Source organism: Muntiacus reevesi, chromosome 18, assembly GCF_963930625.1.
Source record: "Muntiacus reevesi chromosome 18, mMunRee1.1, whole genome shotgun sequence".
NCBI lineage: Eukaryota > Metazoa > Chordata > Mammalia > Artiodactyla > Cervidae > Muntiacus > Muntiacus reevesi.
Genome location: NC_089266.1, coordinates 54235698 through 54255495, shown reverse-complemented (window position 1 = coordinate 54255495; position 19798 = coordinate 54235698).

Genomic DNA, 19798 nt, shown 5'->3' with positions numbered 1-19798 from the left:
GGGAAAGTTTTTCAGAGTGTCTGGCTCCCCATTTCCAGCCCAGACCCACCTCAGGCCTGTACGAAAAGCTAGAGCAACCATGGCCCCGTGGAGCTCCCCGGCAGAGAGGGAAAGGGCTGGCCCAGAAGCCAGCACACACGCTCCAGGCAGCCCGGCTGGATCTAGCCAGTAAGATGACTGCTCGAAAATGGCACGTGAATCTAACTGGAAATCATAAGTACCAAGAAAGCTGGTCATTTTTTTAAATGTTGCAGATAATTCTAATGTGAAGTATCTACCATTGTATCCTTCTGCACTGCTGATGGCAGTACAAATTGGTGCCAAACTTTCGAAGGGAGCTTTGGTTACAGCTTTCAGAATGTAAAACATCCCTTTAACCAGCGTTTCCACTTCTAGGAATATATCACCTGAAAACACTTGCAAGTACCTGTGCCCGAGGTTATCCATTTCACAGCATTGGCTGAGTCTTGTGTCTCTCTTAAATGCAACCCAAACCCTCAGTGTGTTGGTGTTTGAAGAAGACAGGACTTTGGCAGGTGACTAGGTTTAGATGAGGTCATGAGGGTGACTCAGGTGACCATTTCGTCTACTACCGTGGGCAAGAATCCCTTAGAACAAATGGAGTAGCCCTGATAGTCAACAAAAGAGTCCAAAATGCAGTACTTGGGTACAATCTCAAAAATGACAGAATGATCTCTGTTCGTTTCCAAGGCAAATAATTCCATATCACAGTAATCTCAGTCTATGCCCTGACCAGTAATGCTGAAGAAGCTGAAGTTGAATGGTTTGATGAAGATCTACAAGACCTTCTAGAACTAAAACCAAAAAGAGATGTCCTTTTCCTCATAGGGGACTGGAATACAAAAGTAGGAGATCAAGAGATACCTGGAGTAACAGGCAAGTTTGGCCTTGGAGTACAAAATAGAGCAGGGCAAAGGCTAAGAGTTTTGCAAAGAAAACACATTGATCATAGCAAACAGCGTCTTCCAACAACACAAGAGAAGATTTTACACATGGACATCACCAGATGGTCAATACTGAAATCAGATTGATTATATTCTTTGCAGCCAAAGATGGAGAAGCTCTATACAGTCAGCAAAAACAAGACCGAGAGCTGACTGTGGCTCAGATCATGAATTCCTTCTTGCAATATTCAAACTGAAATTGAGGAAAGGGAAAACCACTAGATCATTCAGGTATGACCTAAATCAAATCCCTTACAATGCAGTGGAAGTGACAAATAGATTCAAGGGATTAAATCTGATAGAGTGCCTGAAGAACTATGGACAGAGGTTCCTAACATTGTATAGGAGGCGGAGATCAAAACCATCCCCAAGAAAAAGAAATGCAAAAAGGCAAAATGGTTGACTGAGGAGGCCTTACAAATAGCTGAGAAAAGAAGAGACGCGAAAAGCAAAGGAGAAAAGGAAAGATATACCCATTTGAATGCAGAGTTCCAAAGAATAGCAAGAAGAGATAAGAAAGCCTTCCTCAGTGATCGGTGCAAAGAAATAGAGGAAAACGATAGAATGGGAAAGACTAGAGATCTCTTCAAGAAAATTAGAGATACCAAGGGAGCATTTCATGCAAAGATGGGCTCAATAAAGGACAGAAATGGTAGGGACCTAACAGAAGCAGAAGATATTAAGAGAGGTGGCAATAATATACAGAAGAACTGTACAAAAAGATCTTCACGACCCAGATAATCATGATGGTGTGATCACTCATCTAGAGCCAGACGTCCTGGAATGTGAAGTCAAGTGGGCCTCAGGAAGCATCATTACGAACAAAGCTAGTAGAGATGATAGAACTTCAGGTGAGTTATTTCAAATCCTAAAAGATGAAGCTGTGAAACTGCTGCACTCAATATGCCAGCAAATTTGGAAAATAGCAGTGGCCACAGGACTGGAAAAGGTCAGTTTTCATTCCAGTACCAAAGAAGGGCAATGCCAAAGAATGCTCAAACTACCACACAGTTGTACTCGTTTCACATGCTAGCAGTCATGCTCAAAGTCCTCCAAGCTAGGCTGCAACAGTACATGAACCAAGAACTTTCAGAAATATCAATAACCTCATATATACAGATGACACCACCCTTATGACAGAAAGCAGAGAGAAACTAAAGAGCCTCTTGATGAAGTTGGAAGAGGAGAGTGAAAAAGCTGGCTTAAAACTCAACATTCAAAAGACGAAGGTCTTGGCATCCGATCGCATCACTTCATGGCAAATAGATGAGGAAACAATGGAAACAGTGACAGACTTTATTTTCTTGGGCCTCAAAATCACTGCGGATGGTGACTGTAGTCATGAATTTAAAAGACGCTTGCTCCTTGGAAGAAAAACTATGACCAACCTAGACAGCATATTAAAAAGCAGAGACATTACTTTGCCAATAAAGCTCCATCTAGTCAAAGCTATGGTTTTTCCAGTAGTCATGTATGGATGTGAGAGTTGGACTATAAAGAAAGTTGAGCGCCAAAGAATTGATGCTTTTGAATTGTGGTGTTGGAGAAGACACTTGACGTCCCTTGGACTTCAAGAGATCAACCCAGTCAGTCCTAAAGGAAATCAATCCTGAATATTCATTGGAAGGACTGATGCTGAAGCTGAAACTCCAACACTTTGGCCACCTGCGAAGAACTGACTCATTAGGAAAGACCCTGATGCTGGGAAGGATTAAAGGCAGGAGGAGAAGGGGATGACAGAGGATGAGATGGTTGGATGGCATCACCGACTCGATGGACATGAGTTTGAGTAAACTCCGGGAGTTGATGATGGACAGGGAGGCCTGGCGTGCTGCAGTCCATGGGGTCGCAAAGAGTCAGACACGACGGAACAGCAATGATGAGATCAGGGCTCTGGTGGTGGGATCAGCGCTCTGGTTAGAGAAGAGACAAGAGAGGCTTGGCCCCTCCACGAGCACACTCCAGGAAGAAAGCCCTCACCAAGAACCAAACCTGCCAGCACCTTGCTCTTGGACTTCCCAGCCTCCAGAAACAAGGAAGCAAATTCTTGTTTCAGCCCTCACTCTACGGTATTATGTTACAGGAGCCCAAATTGACTAAGACACGGAGTGATAGCAATTTTAAAATTTAAATGTTCATCAATAGGGAAATGACCTAACTATGGTTCGTTGATAGTACAGAATGCTACACAGCTGTTAAAAGTTTGAGCTACATTTATAGGAAGGGACACAAATGGATCCTGATTCATTATTGAGTAAAAAAGAAAGTCACAATAAAATACATTATTTCAGTTTTTAAAAAATAAGTATAAGGAGGAGAAGGGGACAACAGAGGATGAGAGGGCTGGATGGCATCACCGACTCAAGGGACATGTGTTTGGGTAAACTCCGGGAGTTTGTGATGGACAGGGAGGCCTGGCATGCTGCGATTCATGGGGTCGCAAAGAGTCGGACACGACTGGACGACTGAACTGAACTGAACTGATAAGGACCCACATAAATATATGCAGCGTGGAGCCGAGCCAAGAGGAGAGTGGACTCAAGCGAGGTGTCTGGGGAGTAAAATGTAAGGAGGTGACCCCTACTCCCCCATCACCCAGGCTCATGGATGTATGGACGCTGTGCCTGCACAAACCTGCGGGCATCACCTTCCATTTCGCCCCCTGGCACTTTGCTTCACCCTGGCCCCAATCCCGATGCAGAGAAAAAAAAACCTGGGGCTCCTACACTGGTACCTTTGGAGAGAAGTACTGAGGAGGTGGCAGCAGAAAAATCTTCATTTCTGAGTTTACTCCCTCTTGTAGTGTCCAATATTTTTCTACAAAAATACATGAATTATTAAGTGGGATATTTTCTTTTAAAAATCTTCTATCACTTTATCCCATTAGTATGTATAGATTTGCATAAGTTGAGTGATTTTTTTAAAATGTATATCAGTTCAGTTCAGTCGCTGAACTGAGAATCGTGTCCAAATCTTTGCGACCCCATAGACTGCAGCACACCAGGCTTCCCTGTCCGTGGAATTCTCCAAGCAAGAATAGTGGAACGGGATGCTGTTTCCTTCTTCAGGGGATCTTCCCGCCCCAGGGATCGAACCTGCATCTCTTATGTCCCCTGCATTGGCAGGCGGGTTCTTTACCACTGGTGCCACCTGGGAAGCCCCAGGTTCACCATAGCCATGTGTAACAGCTGCTCCCAATAGGAGTTTCTTTTTCCCAAGAAGCAACTCTGGTTGCATGTCATGTGATTTTGATATCAGCTAGCATCAAAAACCATACCTGCAAAAAAAATCACTGGTCCTAGAGAGAGGGCATGCAAAGAGCTACAGAGGTAAAACAGAAACATAAAGCACCTGAGTTTGAGCCCCAGCTCTGCCTCAGACTAGCCACTTAGAAAAACAAGCCCAGAAAACTTCCCTGGTTGTCCAGTGGTCAAGAAGCCACCTTCCAATGCAAGGGATGTGGGTTCAATCCCTGGTCGGGTAGCCAAGATCCCATGGGCCACGGAGACACCACGCCCGGTGCACTGCAGCAGAAGAGGCCCTCACGCTGCCGCAAAGAACCAAGGCAGTCAAAAATAAATAAATACACAACCCCACATATATCTTTAAGTCACTTCTCAGTACCTTCATCTGCAAAATGGGAATTATAACATCTACGTAAATGTTTGCTGAGAAGATGAGAGATGGAATGAAATGATACAAGTGCAATTACCTAGCATGGGTGCTGCTGCTGCTGCTGCTAAGTCACTTCAGTAGTGTCCAACTCTGTGCAACCCCATGGACTGCAGCCTACCAGGCTCCTACGTCCATGGGATTTTCCAGGCAAGAGCACTGGAGTGGGGTGCCATTGCCTTCTCCGAGCATGGGTGAGCTCTCCCCAGAAGTTAGTTTCTCTTCTCTTGAGACTTCCTGCGACTTCGTCAAAAGGTTTTATGAATTAAGTCCCATTTCATCATCAAAGTGTGTGGTCATCTCAGAGCAGTTCTGCTTTTATTTCTCAGGGGTTATCAGTGGGCAGAAAGCCTCAACATTATAGTTTCACCAGTCCAAGAATATGGCAGACTGGTTAACTTTTCAGAAGAGAATCCAGATAAGGGTTTTGAAAACCAAAGAACACCATGAACACCTTGGGATTATCTGGTGCTTCGGCCTGGTTATTCTTTGGGGAGAGTCCGCTTGATTTCTCCCATTGTTCACTGTATAAGTATACATCCAGAGACTCCTTTAGCAGAGATCCTAAAGGAAAAAGAGCTCCCAAGCGGACCTTAAACAGAAGAGAAGGGGATGTGAGTGGCTCGTCTGGAGCAGAGGTTTCAGCTAAGTCTGGAGTCCGTTCTGAAATATGTCTTGTATGCAGAGCACTATTCTAGATCCCAGTGGGGAAAGCCGCTGACCCATAGGCTGGGTCTGTGGTGCCCTTAGCCTTTTGAAGGGGAGATTTGTAATGTGTGAGCAGACATTTAGGTGCATTTCCTGCCATGCCTTTACTGAGAGAGTACTCGGGTGAAGAGTCAGTATATTGTGGCTGGAACGAGATGGAGAGCAGCTGAGGCAGAGGCCACGGCAGGAGAGCAGCTCCGATCATTTCGTGGATGATGACGGAGGCCTTCATGCGTGCTGGGATAGCATCCTGATTACACTTTGAGGAACTACCTCCTCCTCCTGGAGACAGCTGAGGTTCCCAGCACTTGCTGGGAACCGGCACAGACTGAGCTGCTGAAGCCCCAGGCCCATGTGGGAAGCCGGCAGCATCCAGCAGCAGCTTACAGCCTAGGGCAGCCTCGTTCTTTCACTCTATTATGTCTTGCAAACACTTTTTTACATGTGTTGGGATGTGAAAAAAACAAGTTGAAAATTAATGCAGTTGAGACTTGAGGGACTTTTTAATGAAGGTGTCCAGTTCTCCCCTGGTTCCTCCCTGGAACTTGATCCATAAGCATGGTGTCCCAGACTGAATGTGGGAAAACATTCTTTCCAGTGGCAGCACTGCCTTTTCCAAGCCTAGCTTTCCAGCCTCTCCTCTTATAAGCTCCCCCTACTCCCTCCAGCAGAGGAATCTGTTCCTTGCAGCCAAGGGATGCTCACCAGTGCCAGGGTTGCTGCGTGGGAAGGTGTGTGTGCATGCGTGTCTCTCTGGAACTGTGTTCTGTATAACTGAAACTCCCAGATACCCTCCTGGACCTGTGGAAGCTGAAGCCCTCTCACTCTCATTCTGCACCCACATTCCCAAACTCTCCCCCGAAGTCCTCTCGGGTCGGAAGACTGGGTTCCAACCCAGGCCTGAACCCTGACCTGCTCCTGAGAGACGCTCTGGCAATCCCAGGCTGGCTGCTGATCACCCAAGGGAAAGAGAGGGAGACAGGAAAAGCTGTCTGGAGCTTGGAGGCTAAGCCACGCATCAGTGCAAATCGCAGGCGAAGGTCTTAAGCAGGTCTAGCCTTTGAGATAAGAGGGGGCTGCTTTCACCAGACGGTCCACTGCTCTTTGCTCCACAGTGGGGGGTCGGGAAGGGGCTCCCACCCATCACTGGAGAAGCTACTCGGCTCCAGAGCAACCAGGGCCAGGCCCTATCAGGGTGCTATAAGGAGATGAGCAATATAGCTAGTATTTACTATTGAAAACACATAAGGGCAAATATTTGGCGAGGTGTTTATTTGCTAGCAGAACTTTTTAAATGGCTGATTGGAGCCCAAGTGTGGAGCCCAAGTGTCAGTGTGGGGTGTTTGATTAAAAACAAACTGGGTGAGTGTTTCTCCGCAGCTGTGAACTTGGCGAGCTTCCGATTCTTCGGCTTTGGAACGCTCAGTGGGCTCCATCCTCTGACAGCAGGCAGCGGGCAGGGAGCCCCAGCCGGGTGGCTCGCTCTGTCCTGGCCGCTGGGAAGGCCAAGGGCTCACGCCCCCTTGGCAGAACCGGGTCCCACCACACGGCGGGCGCCGTGCAGAGTCTGGGGTGACCTGGGAACATTCCGGCCACCTCCGGGCATGATCTGTAACTGAGGCTTAATCTCTTCATCACAAAGCCGTTTCGTGAGAATCAGTTCTGAGCATCACTCTGGTGATGACTAACTGTTTGCAGATCTTTCTTTCCCCCTCTCTCGTCTTTTCTCTCTCCAAGTGAAATTTCGTGCTTATGCAATATATGTCTCTTGCTATTAACTCTGAACAGCTGGGGGCGGGGAAGGGTGGTACTTCAGCTTTACTAAAAGGACCTCAGAGCACACGTCTTCTCTCCAACAAGACAAACAAACAAACAAAAACTCTTGCACTCTTGCATCTTCTGAGTTCTTCCCCTGAGCCTCCCTCCAGCCTGGGCTCTTTCCCCATCCCCCATCTCAGTTCATCTTGCTGTGTAGTAGACTGTCATCCCCATTTTACAGATGGGTAAATGGAGGCTCAGAGGCACACCCTGTTTTGCCCGAAGCCACACAGATGGCGAACAGGATGTGAGCCTAGATGTGTCAGCCTCTATAGAGTCTCACTTTTTCATTCCTTCCTCCTGCGTTCACTCCCTTTAACCTACAGTCGCCATGCTGGGTGTGCCAGAACAAGGAATAAATGCCCGTGAAACCTGGGGAAGAAGACCAGCGGGAACATAATCCACTGCTCCAAACTCTTGGTCTTAGGAGAGATGGTCATCCATAGCTTGGGAAAGAAGACCCCTCCCGAGTGGCTGGCTCCCTAGTTAGCAGGCCCCCACAGGACACTGGATGGACACAGTTGGGAGTAAGATCACTGTCGTCACCACCTCCTGAAATTTATTCTGCTCAAGGAAATGGGTGAACAAGAAGGAGAAAACATAGACCCTCAGAAACGTGTCCTTTAACCCCTGGAACCACTCATCCCTCCATCTCGCATTCCAACTGTGCTTGAGAGGCCACAGATGCAGGTGCAAATCCTACTGGGCACATGACTAGGAACAATTATGTACCACTTTCTGGGCCTCAGTGGCCCCATCTGTGAAATGGGGATATTCATGCCACCACACAGCATGATTGAATGTTGAATAGGACATCCACCAAGAATTGACTGGCACTGAATGTCATCCCTGAAAGGATTAACCTCCCCCTAGACTCCCTTTGAATCCTGTAGGAATCCCTGTTTCCTAAGAGGACAAAGTCCACATCTCTCTTCTAAAGTGATTCCCACCACACCCAACTGGTGGAATAGTCCAAGCCTGTCCTTTACCCTCTCCACTCTGCAAATTGCAAGCAAACAGGACTGCTCATGACAGGCGGCCCTGGAGTTTGGCCAGATTGCTAAGAGTGAGAAAAAATGTCACACTCAATTTCCAGGAGACAGTCCCCAGAGAGAAACTCTTCCCGCCGCGAGCCCCCTGCCGTGCACCATGGGCCTGCCCTGAGCCCCGTAGGTCAAGATGAGGGATGCTGACTCCAGGGACTCGTCTCCTCACCACAGGCGTCGTAGGGGCCAAGGAGGCCCTCATCTCACAGAAGAGGGAAATTGAGGCTCTGAAAAAGTGAGCAGCTGAGCCAAAGCCACAAACTCAACAAATCAGGATGAATTCTCTATCTTCCAAAGCAGGCGCTCAGCCACATTTCAAGGAAGGGGAGTTTGAGAAAGCATAGTGGACATTGCAAAATGACGTTATGCTTAGAGAAAAAAGAGAAATAGGTTTTTAAAAATTATACAAATTACTAAAGTTAAACAAATGTTCCGCTGGGCATGAGTAAAAAGAAAATTAAGAAATATTCCCTTAGACACTGAGGGTGAGCAATCTACCCGGAATTATGTAAAAACCACTCTCCTTTTTTATGAAGGGGAGGTCCCCTCCTCCCCGTCTGTCTCTACCTCCTCTTCACATTCACACAACTGTCCTGCAGCTCAAATGAGGAGCAGGGTGGGGTGTGTGAGTGTGATTGCATGTGTGTATGTGTGTGTGTGTGTCTGTGCGTGAATAAAAACCTGTAATGGAAATAATGACTCACATTTTTATTTCTCCTGCCACTCATCTTTAATTTGAGCATCACTGCATTTCTGTGTAGTCTTGTAGGCCTGCTGTTCCACATGAAGAAAAAACAGGGAAAGAACATAATTTTCCCAGGGTCCCATAGAAACTGAGCATCAGAAACTAGCCCAAGTGATGTCTAACGCTTGAAGCCCACGCTTCTGCGGAGTTGTCCTTTTCCCACCCATTCTGCGGCCTGTCATGGGTGTGGCCCTGGCCAGACTTTGACCCCAGATCTTCTGAATCTCCTACATTCTTCACAGAAGGACATATTCGGCAGTGCAAATGCCCTGATTTTATGTGTGTGTATGTGTGATATGCATACATAGACGGTACACAATGAAGTAAATCTTATATCCTACACACGCACCTACATGGATGTGTTTACACATGTGTGTGTAAAAGACAGCTCTTGGGACTTCCTTGGTGGTCTACTGGCTAACTCTCTGTACGCCCAGTGCAGGGGACCGGGGTTCGATCCCTGGTCAGGGAACTAGACCCCACATGCAGAAACTAAGAGTTCACATACCCCAACTAAGACCTGGCACAGCCAGATAAATAAATATAAAATAAAACAGTCTTTATTAAAAAAAAAAAAAAGACAGCTCTTTTGGAACCCATGAGAAGAGAAGAAAGAGGCAAAAAGCACAAAGAATGTGGAAAGGAGGAGGAATAGGGTGTGAAGGAGGAGAAGAAGGGAAAGGAGATACACAGTCAGAAAAATCAAAAGAGGAAGAGATGAAGGATGGGTGAGTCAAAGAATTGCCAGGAGAGGAAACAGAGAAAACACAGAGGAAGGAATCTCTTGCCGGCAGGATAAATAGCTGTACCACTCTGAGGCCATTTGCTTACCAGCAGTTCTTAGGGCCCTCCTTGGGCTCAGGAAGTGTGGGTTCAGCCAGGAAGGCTCCTCGGAGCCCCCTTTGTCTCAGCACACTCTGAGACCCCCACCAAGGCCTACGGAGTGACAGGGGAAGGGAGGGCAGGCCTGAGGAAGATGGAGGGAGGGGGGTGTCAGGGCCAGCCCAAAGGATGCTGGGAAATTCCCTGCTCCTCACCTCCTTCCTGGAGCTGGAAGGGCTCCCTCCTCCCCAGACGCCTAGTGGCCCACAGGCTTCTCCCCGGGACCTGGCCTGAGGTCTGTCTTTCCCTCCCAATCGGGGGCCTGGAGATGTACACAGCAACCTCGTTGTGCCTCAGTTTCCCCATCTGTGTATTGGCGTGGTAAGAATACCCATGCCGTCAGCACTTGTGAGGAAGAAATGAATGTGCCCTGTTTAACGCTCCTGTTAAACGAGGCTCCTGGACTGTCCGTCCGCGGGCTGACCGTGCACGGAGCAGCTGGTGTCCTAAACCCAGGGAAGCCAAGAGTGAGGTTTCTGGCAGTTGGGGAATGACAATGGGGGAGAGAGACTGCATTCACTCAGATGACATTTAATGCACCCCTACTATGTGACAGTGCAATTGCAGCTAAGAGAAGCATTCAATATTCATTCCTCAGATTTTCCTTTCTTCTTTTTGAGAAACTGTCTATGCGTCTGTCTCTCTAGATGAACTGTCAGCTTCCTGAGGATGGGGGCTCTGCCTTGCTCCTTCTAAATTCCCACAGTGTTTGGCATGGAGTAGATGCTTAATAAATATCTGGGAAATAAGCCAACGGGGAAACAATGAGTCCCCAGGACGGGCCTCCTAGTGGCGGTGGGGAGGCCCCCCACCTCCCATCCCCATCAGAGGCCACGAGCAGCATCTTAGTCATGTCAAAAGAACTGGAAGTGTGCAGGTGGTAAGACTGGACCTGGGCTCTCCGTGTCCCCGTGCGGCCTACGACTCAGAGCATCCGACTTTATCTCGTCATCTTTCAAATGAAGTTAGGCCCCCTACCCCCTTGAGTTGCTGGGGGGATAGAACACAAGAATTAAATGGCAGCCCCCTCAAGCCTTCTCTGTGCCTTTTCTCTGGACAACAGGACAGAGCTGAACCCCTTCGACTTCTCCAGTTAGCAACAAACTCCTCAAGATCAAAAGACCCAAGGAATAACTAGGTTCATCCTATAAAAAAATGTAGCCACTCGGAATTCCATACACACGCTCGAGGAGTAGATTACTGAAGGTCAGTGGTATTTTACTTAAAATAGAACTCCTGTGGTTGTTGTGCATGCTCACCGTGTCTCAGTTCACCTTTGTATCAAGTCTAAGGAGTAGGTGTCCATAGCCCCATTTCACAGATGAGGACATGGGGCTCTTAAGTTCCCACCTGATGGGCGTGACTCATCTCTCTGTGGATCTGTCTGACTTCTAAGTATCTTCTCTCTCTCCTCCACCCCATGGCCTCTGTCCATAAATGTTGAAATAGCTCTTCATTCTCATCAGAAGCTTTAGTCAGAGGATGAGAAAATGGAAGCAAGGAATAGGGTGAGGGGAGGGGGAATTTGGGGAAAAGGAGGCCAAGAATCCTTTTCCATTCTGAAATGAGTTAGAAACATTCCAATTCCATTTTTCACTGTCTATCGCATCCTAAGAACACAAAGACCTCAGCCAAACCCCTAACTGTTTAAAGAGTAACAGAACTCCAGATTAAATTAATATCCACATTCAAACAGTAGCTACCGTGGGGCAATTGCCAAGCTGTCTCTACCCTCATGAGAAAAGGAAGCAAGCAAGTACTAGCCAGGACCTTCGATCCGGAGAACAGAAACCAGATCCCAACGTGGTAGCACCATGCAGGGGAGCCTCAGCACAATCAGACCTTTTCACGGTTCACCCAAGTCGGCCGCTTTCCCACCGGACTCCCGCTGAACAGCTCCCCGAAGTGATCCGGGCTGTTTTGACACTGAGCATCAATTCCACAACCTTGGTTTTCATCCACTGATCAATTACCCTAGCTCATTACAGCATCGGAGTGCGCTTTCCCATCAGAAGGGGAACATTCATTCGCCCTGCCTTTCATCCGCCCAGGAAGGAAGGACAAAGAGAGGAAGGCAGGAGGGAATGGGGGTGCTCCAGTCCTTCGACAGAGCCCACACACTTCCTCCCTGGGACAGAACCCAGAGAGCAGGGTGTCGCTGAGCCAGGCGTGTAGAGTCCCAGGAGGGCAGCTGGCGGGTCGACATCGTCTCCAGCCGACAGGCACCGAGGGGTGTCCCCGCAGAGGCAGGGAGAGGGAGAGGCTGGGTTGCGAGAGATGGAATCAAGCCACCAGTAACCGGTGGGGGAAAAAGCAACCCTGGATCTCCAGTTCCCCTGTGATGAGACAGTCTCCCCCGAACGCCCTGGGCAGCTCCTCGGAGAGCTCAGCCGCTCTGCACCAGGACGCCCCACCTCTGGTTCTGTGCGAGGTCAACGCAACAAAGAGCTGCTGCCCGTTTACTCCTGAGCTGTGACCCCTCTCAGGACCCGTGGGGAAAATGACTGTGGCCTCAGTGCTAAGGAAAACTGCCCTCCCGAGAAAACATTTTTAAAATACACACCATGAATCTTACAAAGAACATTTTCTGCTTTCCTTTGCCCAGGCAGAAGCTCAGAGACAAACTTACTAACCAGTTTTAATAACTGTGCAAGACTCCACACTGTGCATGTTGGTGCATGGACACTGCCCTGGCTTCGTATTTCTCTTTATCTCATCTTCTTCCTGTCGTGATTTCCTTAATGTATTGCATCTCATTTAGGGAGCTGCCTAATATCCTTCCTGGAAAGGAAAGAAGCCTGTGGGACCTAATCAATCAAACCTTAAATAAATAAATAAAATGCAAAAATTTGGTTTCGTCTTCACACAAGCCTACTGGGATCATGGTCCTCATACACAGAGAGTTTAAGTAAGTTACCCAAAGCCACACAGCTAGTGAGGGACATCACTAGGAAGCTAACCCAAGTCGTCCTGACCTCAAGCGTCAAGCTTAAAGTTGAACATTTAAAGTCTGTGCTCTTCCCCCTGTCTCTATAAAGGCTGTCCCGGCCTCCTGATGCAGGAGGTCCGGGGCCTCAAGTCCTTCCAGAGTCCACGAGCAGGCCCACAGAACTGGCCTCTGATCCCCTTTCTCCCCCTCACCCAGGACTGGGTGGGAGAATACAGGTGCAGACCCCCTCTTCACCCCCAGCCCACGCCTGGCCGGGCCTCTGCATCAGGGCTCGGCGCCTCCATTCCGAGCTGAGCTGTGGGTTCGGGCCGGGGCGCCTAGTGAGTGTGGTTCTGATTTGCATGCACGCCCCTGGGCTTCACAGAACCCTTCCATTCCAAGTCCAGAAGCCGGGCGAGCCTTTTTTTCTAAACACAACCCTCTCCCCACGCCCCCACACCCCCAGCCCCGCCCAGTCCGCAGCTCTCCCTGTCTCTGACAGCTTTTCTCTTTGAATCAGAGAACTACCCTCTGCCAAGCGAAAATGTAACTCAAACCTCAAAGGGCTCAAAGGCGCTAGAAACTCGCCAGGCACGACTGCCCCAGAGACGCTGCTTTGCCCCCCGAGTGTGGCTCCCTTGCAGCCAGGGGCGGGCGCCGCCCGGGCTCCGGGTATTTTCAGCCGATAATGTATCTACGTGCCTTTGTGCCTGACCCCCCAGGGATGAGGGTGGTTTCTCTTCTTTAGGGGTCGGGAAGGAGGCTTGGAGAGTCCAGAAGACCTTTGCATTTCGTCACTGCCTACCGTGTGCCCAGGGCCTTTCAGGAGCAGGCCCTCTGCCCTCCCAGCCACGCAGGAGGGCCGGTGGGAGCTGGGCACCCTGCTGACCTATGACTTCGGCACACGGGCTGTGCAAAGGTGAGGCTGGAACTCTCAGGACCAAAGTCACTGCGCCAGGGACATGGGTTGCAAGGTGCCTCGGGGTGCTGGCCGGGAAATGGGTGCACACGCTTGTCCAGCCAGCTCCTCCCTGACAACGCCAACAGGCGAGTGATCTGCCAAGCGGAGCCTGTTGCCTGCAGACTTGCAGAGAGGAGATGAGTGATGCAGGCAGGTGGGCCCTGTCAGAAATGGCCTTCTCAGGGAGGCGAGTCCCGAGCCCCACTGGGAAGGAGGGAGCAGGGGCGAGTAGAGGCTGCCTTCTACACGCAGGGCTGTGTGTCCTCGGGTCTCCTTCCCCACCAAGACCAGCTCTCCCACTGGCCCACACAATCATCACCAGCTTCACCAGATTCTTCATCCAGGCCTCGCTCCAAACATGCATTGGTGTTGGCAGGTACCATCCCCAGTCTGACCTAAAGCCCACTCAGTGAATACCCACTCATTTAATTCCACTGAAAGAAGAGGTGATACTCATTCACAATCAAGTGTAAGTAACCAGCACCAGTTTACACGGTGACCCTCCTACAGAGATTTTCATTTTCACAGGGATCAAAGCCTTAAGCTCAAGAAACAGTTTTCACTTGGTGGCCTTCCAGGCATCAAAGACTAGTTGGGGAGGGGGTGCTGGGGCCCAAAGGCAGAAAGCGTTTACCTGCCCGGCTATGGGTCAGGCCAATCCCACAGGAGAGATGGAGTGATGCACAGACGGACTCAGTGCTGGATCTCACGGACCCTTCTATCCTTTCACAGTGGTTCAAACAGCGCTTAATTTTCATCACGTAGGGTTTGCTGGAGCAACTGAAGAACATTTGTTGTTAACTGATTGTAAGCATTGTGAGAATAGGGACCAAAGCTGTCTTGTTTCCCCAGAGCATAAGGCAACCAAGCCAACCAATACAGTTTATCCTGATAAACTGTAGGTGGATGGATAGAGGTATAGAGGAGTGGACAGTGGCTAAGTGGACGCATAATTATCTCTGTAGGTGGATGGATGTGTCAGGCGGGTGGATGGGGCATGAAGAAGGGTGGGTGAGTGGTGGGTAGCTGAATGAACTCTTGGAGAGTGGATAGGTGGATGTATGGAAGGGTGGTGGACAGTTGGACTGGTGGATGGGTTAAGGGATGTACGGGTGGATAAATGGTGGGAGGGTGAGTGAAATGCTAGATTCTGTAGTAGATGCTTTTGTGTTTATGCCTTTTTATTTCCCAGGCACTGCCTTAAGTCCTCTGTGAACAAAGTGAGGTTTAAACAAGTAAACTATCTCTCACCAGTTCTGTGAGTTAAATGTTGTGCAAGATGACAGCTCCTCCAGCTCAGAAGGGGCCAACCAGGATCCCAGTCTTAGTCTGCCTGAGTCGACCCAAAGGTCTGTCCACAGCCCTCACATACTGAGCATTTATCCAGGGGCCACCTGCAGCCCTGCCTGCTCACCTTCACCCCTGAAGGGGCCACACCCCCTGCTCCTGCCTCCAGGACACGTGCAACTTGCTTTCTGATATTTGCTAATTCATTCAGGCTCCTTGATGCATCACATTTCTTTTCTGGAATTTTCCAACCAATACCTCCTGTTCTTCAGAGATGTTTGGGTCTGGGTCAGACAGGGCATGAAGACCATTTGACCCAAAACCAAATCACGAGAGGGCAATATGCCAGTGAGCTGTCAGTCTAGCTCTTAGTCTTGATATTCCCCTGCCCTGCTTCACCCACCCTTTACTTCATTCAGCTCTTGAGGGCAGTGCCCTTTTGGAAGTCATGGAACCCTAAGAGAATTTGCTGAAAGCTATGTATTTGACCCCAGGTCCCCGGTGTATATAAACACAAAATTATACACACACAGACTCCCTTTGAGGAACCCCTGGACTTATTTACTATTAGGGGACTCACTGTTTCGGGTGTATCATCTCTTCATAGTCCAGGTGTCTAGTGTGTGAATGATGCAGATGGTCGAGTCTGCCCCCATTTCTCTTTATCACTGTCAAATAATTAGACCATAAGATGTGTGTTAGATGGGCTGTCCGAAGTTACAGAAACTCTGACTCTGTCCTCTGAGACTGTAGTAAGCAGTTTCTAAGAAGGCTCCCAAGGGTCCCTGCCTCCTAGAACTCACTCCCTAGTCTAATTCCTTCCTCTTTTTTATTATTTTTTTTTATTTGTGGTTCCCTGCACCATGCTGCATGCAGGATCTTAGTTTCCTGACCAGGGATCAAACCCATGCCTCCTGCAATGGAAGTGCAGGGTCTTAACCACTGAACTATCAGGGAAGTCCCCCTTCTCTTTTTTAAAAAATGAATTTTTCAAAGTATAGTTGATTTACGATGTTGTTAATTTTTACTATACAGCAGAGTGATTCAGTTATACATATATATGCACATGCTTTTTTATATTATTTTCCATTATGGTTTATCACAGAATACTGAATATAGTTCTCCATCCTATACATTGTTTATCCATTCTATATTTAATAGTTTGCATCTGCTAATCCCAAACTCCCAGCCTAACCTTCCCCTCTCCCCCTTGGCAACACAAGTCTGTTCTCTACATCTTTGAATCCATTTCTGTTTCATAGAAAGTTCATTTGCGTCATATTTTAGATTCCACCTATAAGTGATATCATATGGTATGTGTCTTTCTCTGACTCACTTAGTATGTTAATTTCTATGTCTATCCATGTTGTGACATATGGCATCATTTCATTCTTTTTTATGGCTTAGTGGTATTCCATAATTGCCTGCTTTTGAATGTGGGTTGGACCCAGCAATTCTCTTGAGTGGATAAAATCTGGATGCCCCTTCCAAGATTTTGTTTCAAAAGGTCCTGGCTTCTGTCTTGCTTGGCCTCTTCAGCTCTCTTGCGAGCTTGCTCTTAGGGGTGTTATAAGCTGCCTGATGGAGAAAGGCAGTCTCTGGCCATCAGTCCGGGAGGAACTGAGGCCCTCAGTCCAGCAGCCTGTGAGGACACAAATCCTGCCAGCAGCCTCCTGGGTGATACTGGAAGCAGACCCCCCTGCTGAGCCTTGGTTTGTTAGTAGCCCCAGCTGTAGCCCCAACGGCAGAGGGCCTGGGCCGAAGGCTCAGCTAAGCCACACGCATATGCTGGCTCCACAGAAACGGAGATAATGAGGGTGTGCTGCATCCAGAGTTAAGTTCAAGGATCATTTATTATACCTGCGCGGATAACTAATGTAGTTGTCTGACATCCTACTGAACAGCTGCTCTGTGACAATGACTCTAAGGAAAATGAGATGATGAATAAGATGCACTGTATGCCCTCTAGACACGCTCAGTCTGTGAGTCAGCTAGTAAAGCAGATCATTATGGGACCTAAATAAATATTATAATAAAGGCATTATCATCGACAGAGTAAACAAACCATAAAAAACATTGGCCAAGGCAAGTCAGATGGCCAGACTCAAGGTTACGGGGTGGTGGGGGGATATACTCCACCCCCATGTTAGTAGGAGAAACTGTAAGGTCACAGGACAGAGGATATAAATATCGAGGGGAGAAGGAATTGGGCCCCCCAAAACGCAATCTACTGCCATGAAAAGACATCGAGGAAGTGCAAATGCACGTTACTAAGTGAAAGAAGCTGGTCTGAGAAGGGTATTTACTATATGATTCCAACTCTAGAACGTTCTGAAAAAGGCAAGCTGTGGAGACACTTGAGAAGATATGGGTTTCAAAGGAACACAGGATGAAAAGGCGGAACACAGAGGATTTTTAGGGCAGCGAAACTGCTCTGTATGAGATTATAATAAATGATATATGTCACTATACATTTGACCCAAACCCATGGAATGTACATCAAGGGTGAGCCCTAATGCCCACTGTGGACGCTGAGTGATAATCATGGATTGATGCTGACTCATCAGCTGCAGCAAATTCACTCCTCTGGTGAGGGTGTTGACCATAGGAAGCTATGCACGTGGTAGGACTGTGGCTACATAGGAAATCTCTGTGCCTTCCATTCAGCTTTGCCGTGAATCAAAACTGCTCTAAAAAAGTCTAAAAATACAACCTACTATAAAGGGCTATGGTGGTTTAGGGGAAAAAACACATTTAATCGAGTCATAAAAAAAGAGACTGGAAGGAAACATATCAAACACTGACACTAGATGTTGGCAGATTGCATACGATTCTTATTTCCCTCTTTATATCTTTTCCAGCTCCAAATATTCTGCAACGAACTTGTTTACATTTCAAGAAAAAATGTTACAGAAAATATGAGACCGGTTCATAGAGCCTGAAGAAAGGAGAAAGCATTTTTGACTGAGAGGCCTCAGGAAGTACCTGAAGGCAGGTGACATGGAGCTGGCACTGAAGCGCAAACTGCTCCAGCAAAGCAGCATCTGGATCCAGAAGAGAGAAGCCACCCGCTAAGCCTGGGGCGGGACTTGCCCTGAAGTCATGTGACAGTCAGCGCATCTTAAGGGGACAACTGTGCAGCTGGGCCGGTACCCTGTGGTTAAGTGAGGAGTAGTGGCGAGCTCTCCCTGCGGAAGGTGGAGCTGGGGGGAAATGGGCATCACCTAAGGAGCCTAAAACGTCAGTGATTGAAAGGACTTTCAGAAACAGATCAGCCCCTTCATCTCACGTTAGGTCATGTTTAACTTAAAAACCAGCAAATTTCATACGGTTCATCCTAATACCAAGAGGGGGCCCCGAAGAGTGACGTCCCCCCCATCACAGAGACAGTGAGTGACAGCGCCAGGGCACACGGAGTGGCTTTTAGCCAAGCAGAGGCAGACTTGGGAAGCTCAGGCTTCCTCTCTGAGGAGCTCAGGTAAATGTGGGCTTGATGAGGGGCAATTAGATCTTCAGAGATGACGACCTGGGAAGTTTTGACCATGTGTACACTGTCAGGCTCACAGGAAAGGAAATACTGAATATAGCTTGTAGCATCATTCAAGCAGGTGCATCAGGTTTGTCTTTAAAGCGAGACTTTCTGCAGAGGGGAGTGGGGTGATCATTGCTGGAAGACCCTCCCGGGCGGAGGCAGCATCTCATCCCACTCTGTAGTGTGCACAGGTCCTGGCACAGTTCTAGGCACGTGATCGTTCTCAGTAATGTTTGCCGGACCCAGCGCCCCGAGTCTCTGCACTTCCACCTTTCCCAGGCCAGGAGCCTTTAGCTCTTTGTCTCCTGCTCTTCCAGGGTCAGAAGAAGTCTCCCCAGTCTTGCTCCGTAGCTTTTACTTTTAGTTCAAGAGCTTTGGGTAGCAGGGAGTGGGGCAGAGGGAAGCGCGGGTGGGAACTGGACAGGCGTCCGGAGACCCCGATGCTCAGGGGCAGCTCCACTGAACCACTTTCTGTATCGCCTTGAGAAAACACAAGTTTTTATAAGGAAAGAAGGGGGCCAATCCATCCCGGTGCACGGGGGATTTGGGAGCAAGCATTAGCCTCCTAAGAGGGTTCACAAGGTTACACTGAATCTCTCGCGCACACACGCTCACACACACACACACACACGCCCAAGCACACACGCACACTCACTTTGTATCAAGCACCAGGTTGAGTAGGTCAGAAAGGAATGGTCCCATTGTTTCCTGTTTACGCTTGTTTTTCAGGAGACTGCCCCAGAATGTCACTTCTCTACCCTTCCCCTACCTGAAAATGAGATTAGAACTTGCCCTTGATTTTGCCCCAGGACCGGTCCAGCTCAGAATGCTCACAGCAGGGCTATTCAATGAGCACTAATCATTTCTTCCTATCTCCCCATGAGATTAGAATGCTCTGGGCTCTGGCTCCTGGTACAGCCTGCCTGCGTTAGGCCCCGACACTCCCCGGCCACTGTGAAATACCCTGGAAAAAACAGGTTCTGGAAGAAAAGATCTCCTTAAAGCTCTGCTGCTCCAAACTCCTCTTTCACTGAAGGTCTTGGCGGAGGTGGGGGCAGGGTGTATAGGGCCTGAGCCGACCCGCGGAAGGAGGAGAGAATGCATGTTCAGGAGACCTCTGCCCTCATGGAGGCTGCTGGTGGGGGCAATCCAAGGATGCCCACGAACGTGCCCCATGGTCGGGCCCCAGGCTAAGAGCCCAGCCATGCCCCAGGCCCGGCAGAGCCCCGATTACCATGTCTCCAAGGCTGTCC